Source organism: Salvia hispanica, chromosome 5 (assembly GCF_029641045.1).
Source record: "Salvia hispanica isolate PSC_SH4W2 chromosome 5, Shi_PSC_v1, whole genome shotgun sequence".
Classification (NCBI taxonomy): Eukaryota; Viridiplantae; Streptophyta; class Magnoliopsida; order Lamiales; family Lamiaceae; genus Salvia; species Salvia hispanica.
The window spans coordinates 10,841,517-10,847,516 of NC_142696.1; positions in this window are offsets into that span (position 1 = coordinate 10,841,517).

Below are 6,000 nucleotides of genomic sequence, written 5' to 3' on the forward strand. Positions count from 1 at the left end.
TGAGCACACACACATAGGATGCATGCTTTTCTTTAAGTAATATTTGGCAAAGTCTGATTTTAGCATATCATGTTATTTTAAAAAGGGTGAACTGTTGCACGATGTTGCGGTGAACAGAAAGTGATTGAGGATTTAAGGGAACGAGGTGGGCTTTCTTTTTAAATAAGGGCAATGCCCTAAGTATATTTTTATGTGAAAATGAATATTTGTCATGCCGTGTTTTGTTTTATCTATGGAACCTATCTGTTGTGGCTTTTGCCATCTATGGATAATCGAATTCGGGTCTGACTAGGGAGCGAGTCCCTACTCAGGATAGTGTACACCAATGGGGATCATGAGCCGTCTTTTGGGTCGGCCGGTCTAGTGACTTGGAATGTGGCCACATTCCTTGTCATCGATGGATCAGATATGGTAGACATCTATTAGAAAATGACTGTAGTCGAATTTTACAATGGAATGATTTTAGTGTCTCGGCATTTTTAAAGTTAAACCCCGAGGGCACTCAATGGTGGCATGATAAATACTTTTTATAAAAATGTTTTCGGCATGAGTCCACTGAGTGCATCAAGTTCTCAGCCCTGCATTTCTTTTGAAAAATGTGCAGGTTGAGCTGTGACGAGCGAGGTGGGTGTTGAGCATAAAAGTGAAGAAGATAACAAATAAAAGATCTCGAATATATTATGTCTTCATACATAGTATTATTCCTCTCTCGAATGCTTCCGCTGAATGTTGTTTCTTTTATTCCAAGTATTGTTTAGATAATATTCGTTTCGAGTTGTTGATTGTTGAATTGATACTCTGATTTTATTCGAGCTATTCCATTTATGTTGATCTATGGTCGAGTTTCTTTGTTTCCTCCTTTCTTCCCCGTTTCTTTAACCCACCCCTAGACACGATTCACCGTGCTTTCTATCCTTAGAAAATGCGGGCGTGACAGGGGAGCAAATGGCCAGTATGACATGTATATATGTGTTATTTGAGTCAGTGCATGTTAGTATTTTTAAGGTTTGTTTAGGTCTAGGATTTTTGTGTTTTTATGAATGGGCTTAAAACTCAACTGCCTCAAACTGACGGTGGAGGGAATTGAGGGAGATAAGACAGGCTGGAAAACAGAAACCACCCCCCACAGTAGCTCCTAGTCAGTATAGATGATGCAAGTATGAAGGAAAAAACACATTCCTTAGGTCAGACATGCAAGCCCTCTTAAAAGGTGAGTTAGAAGCCCAAAGTGGAACTACTTTCCACTAAACACAGAAAAAAAAAAAAAAAGAAGAGTGGCTACCACATGAGGTCTAGGGCAAGGTGACGGCGTGTAGCAAACCCTGAAGGCAGTAGGAAACCACCCAAAAAAAAAAATCCTACCCTTAGAACCCCATTTTCTAACCTGATCTACACCCCGAAATAACCCATCAGCCACTAGGACTGTGTGTGTGCAATGCATAAGGCAAGGAAGCAACTACCCAGGAGGACATACAAAAAGAACCAGCTGAAGAAAAGAAAAAAAAGGGGGAGAAAATCGATCTGGAAAAATTCCAGATCCAAAAAAATATAAGAAGGTATAAGGGTGGCAAAGCCACAAAAAAGAAAATCGAAGAAAATGGTCGCAGATACTTGACCACAAAAAGAGAAGGGAGGAAGAAGAAATAAGGGTGGTGAAGCCACAAGGAAGCTACTGACCAGTTGAGAGCCAATGTCAGATTTTGTCCAGCCGAAGAAAAAGCCCTAGCCAGAAGCCTAAATGCACACAGTTCTCCCACATCAAAATAAGTAGTTAGTTTTTGAACCTCAGAGCCTTAGGAACCACCACCCCAAACATTACAAGCTAATTGCCCCGTTACAAGCCCTAAAGACCTTCAGGAACTGCGCGTGAGATCTGAGTCCGAAACATCTGTGGTTAAGCATTGAGAGAAAACAGTCCTAACATCCCCTGCGAGGAATGAGTGACTGAGTGAATCCAGTGTTTGACCTAGAATTGGGTTATCCTGACAAGCGGATATACTGACTGGGAAGGAAAGGGGGAGCGGCAGAAGTTCAAGGCTGTCTAAGGCCGGATTGCACCTGATCCCAAGGGGGGGATGGTTGAAAATATAGCATGCTCTATGTGTTTGAGTTATTTTATATATGTTTATGTGTTGTGTCGTTATGTTTTTCTTTGCGTCAGAGTCTTGAGTCTAGGTTAGGTAGAGTCGGTCAGGGGGAGTAACTAGGCTCGAATTCGACTTATTTCTTTTTATTTGTCTTCATGCTTGAGGACAAGCACGTGGTAAGTGTGAGCAGTTTGATAAGTCTTATTCTAAGCCTTGGTTACTGATCAGTATGTCGTGAAATGCATGTATTATCTGCAAAACAGTTGCTCAAGTGTGCAGGATTAAGGGATCCAAGCCAGTAGGAGGCGACGCAAGTGAAAAGAGTGCTAGAAGGGTTGCAATACTGACCAGGATGCATGCCAGAGAAAAGGCTCGAGATGGAGAAGAAGGATAGCTGGGATGATCATTAACAAGGGCAGAAAAGTCAAATCGAGAAGGAAGTCTACCCTAAAAGCAAGGGCAAGCCTTCCTATAAAAGAAGCCACTTGGAGAGAGAAAAAGAGTTGGAAGTTCACAAAACACACTCGGGTCGTTCACTCCTCACACTTAGTATAATTCTCTCTAGAAGAACAATCTTTCAGAATTATCCAGTCTCTTGTTCCTCGCCACAGCTATGGTCACTTGACGTCCAAGAGTCTGCCGGAGAAATCATCGTTCTACCGTTCCAGCTAGTTTGTCGTAGTAGTATAGCAGTGTCACCGCCCGGAGAGGCAAAACAATCGTTATTTGCTTTCTAGTTTAATTTTTACCTGCTTTCTTCGTTAGATCTGTTGCAAACATTTATCTTTGTTGCCTTTTGAAGTACTTGGTGATGATCCAAACGTTTAAGTTATGAATTTTCTATTCCGAATGTCTCTTTGGTTTGAGTTTGCTTCATTCTGCCTAGGAAAGTTAGATTTAGTTATCGCTTTTAATTTTTAAGTGCGTGCATGTATTTTCTTTCGAGTAGGCTAGATCTGAAGTTGTTGATCAAAATTTGTAGTTATGTCTCAGTTTAAGTTTTCGTGCATGAGTTTCATGTTCTGCGCTGTGATCACCACCTTGCATGTTAGTCAGTAGAGGTAATCTGCAATTTCAGCTGTTCATCTTAAGTTAAGCATTTTTATTAATGGATCTTGAGTTTGAATTTATGTATTTGAGTTTAGTCATGGAGTTTGTGTTCATATGATCTCTGTTAATACTTGGTGAAGAAGAAAAAGTCAAAATCAACTTTTGCCTTGGACCACTTTTGTTTTTTAGTTACTTTTGCTTTTGTCTCCTACTTTTCAGTTGTACCTTCCAGACCTGTCAGAAAGCCAACCAGCCACCAGATATACCCTGTTGTCTAAGTTTCCTCTTTTAGTAACTTTTTACTTTTCACATGTCTGTGAGATACCTTGTTCCCTATTCTCACGAACACAACCACATGTCTGTCATTTTCACGCCTACTAGTCAGTAGAGCACCATCTTTATTTCTCGCCTAGGTAGAATCCCAACCCCAAAAGCGTGGTAGCTAACCAAAAACACCCAGGAATATCACCACAGTTATCCGAACGTGTCCATCCTTGTGGGATTCGACCCTTACCTCCACTATACTAACCAGTAGAAGTGGGTTGAGAAAATTTGTTTGATACCAGGTTCCGATTGTCGTGCCAACGACTCAGCTATGTCGGGAATCTTATCCTGATCAGTTATATACAATACCATTTTGTTTTTTCTGAAGTTTCTTAATGTGTGGCAGTTGCACATACTTTTCCCATACTAACTAATTAAAACCGAAACATCATATATGAAGCATATGCTTAACACCCCCCTACACGGCATCTGCATGCCGAATAGGTAATGTTACAAGTCAAGTATGGCAATTTAAAATTTTCATTTTCTGAACCATTCAAAACCAAATATTTAAATTATTATTTAATATTTACAATTACAACAGAAATAACTTAGTATAAAATTTAGTGCTAACATGCCACAACCAACAATTCAAAAATCTATCTCTAATAGAGCTTAGTGACCCACCAAGGATGCAGCACTGATCAGAAAGACATGAACAAACATCGACTGGTACTCTCCAATTCCAACTAACCTGTAGCACACTCAACACTTTAGCCAAAATTCTCTTCAAGTAATAATCATACAACTTAAAATTCTTACAATTCTTATTATTGTTTTATTTACCAATTATTATCACAACTATCATATTATCGTCGTCTTATTCCTTTTTAGTAGGAAGCACCTTTCTTATAACTAACACATTCCCGTACTCCAGTAATAGACAGTATTAATCGCTGAACATATCAATAGTTATCTACATTTACATAGCACCCAGTACGTGATAACCATATACCAACATACATCACATTCTAGTACATATAGCACATATACAGTTCAATCATATTTTCACATATCCAGACATATAGCCAAATATTTCGAATTACTTTTACCTCATTGGCAGTTTACTTATTCAGTAACCGAGCATATCAACATACACATACGAGCAGTGAAACCTTCACCCACGACATCAAACTCCAAACTACGTCCACAGAAAGTGCATGGTAATACGAATTCTTCACTCATGTCATAACCATTCTCAGCAAGTTCTCAGGTTTTCAATATTTATATCATAACATAATCCAATTTCATGTATAAGATATTAACCTATCACATTATAACAAATATTTCACATAAACTCATATATCACATATATCGTCATCTAATTTGATTGACACCATCACGAAATTTCACGCATAGCCCCTTTATGTGCTTAGTGACAGATTAGGGTACGCGGACCAGATCAGAAACAGAATTAGATGCAAAGCGGAATTTGTCCTCGAGAGGACTCTGCACAGACCACCCAGTTAGGGTGCAGACAGAGACAGAGATCACAGATACCAGATAAATCAGAGACAGAGACGATCCTCGCTTCGGTTATCCAGAAGACGAGTGATCGCAGATAATGCAGCGCTGCTGTCCTATGGCATGCCAATTGTACCCACAGAATACACTCAAGCACGGGGCATAAACACAAGCAAGTACACTCATTTTCATGAAAATTCTTAATTCCAATAATCTTTAATGTAACATATCAGCAACTTCTTTTGTTACCATATCATATCAATAACAATTCAAATTAACAGATTAAATTCCAATTCTGTCAATACCATCATAGATTCACATTTTTTCACGTCACAGGCAACATATACAAATCACATAATGTATCACTAAATAGCACACAATATTCTATATGCAATCAAGCAGACTTAATTCAAGATATTAAGACCTAATGTAGAATACACTACCTTATAACCCAATGCAAACGAATAGAAGAATAGCATAAACCCATATTCTTCCCTTTTCCTAATTCATTGTCAAATAATGCAATAATTCACCATATATTCATAGTTTACTTATTAGTCTCTTATTCCATAATTAATTATAATTCATCGAGTTCATAATTCACATATTTACATATAATCACATAGAGCACATAAGGAAATTTAATTTTCACATAAAAGCACATAAGAGAATTAGGCCTTTTAAGTGTTGAGCATGCTACCTGGACTGCGTTTATATCCAAACCATTCCGATTGTCGTTTCTTCTTTCGCCGATCTTTTTTTTCCTATCCTATGCAAACATATGGGTTTAGCTACTTTATAGCATCATAACACACATAAGTTTATAAGGAAAGGATACTACTATAAACTAAACCCTTTCCTCTTTGCTTATTTAATATCCTAAATGTAAAGCAATTCCATGATTCATCATCTAACTTCTAATATATCACCTGCACTGGACTGATTTCTTGTTAACATGCTATACTCATTCAACAAGCTTTAGAGGCGTAACCCGATATTTTCATATACCCCAGGAAAGTCTAGTTTAAGAAGCAACAAGAAGAAAGTGAAAGTGAACCGCCCCAACGTACCATCC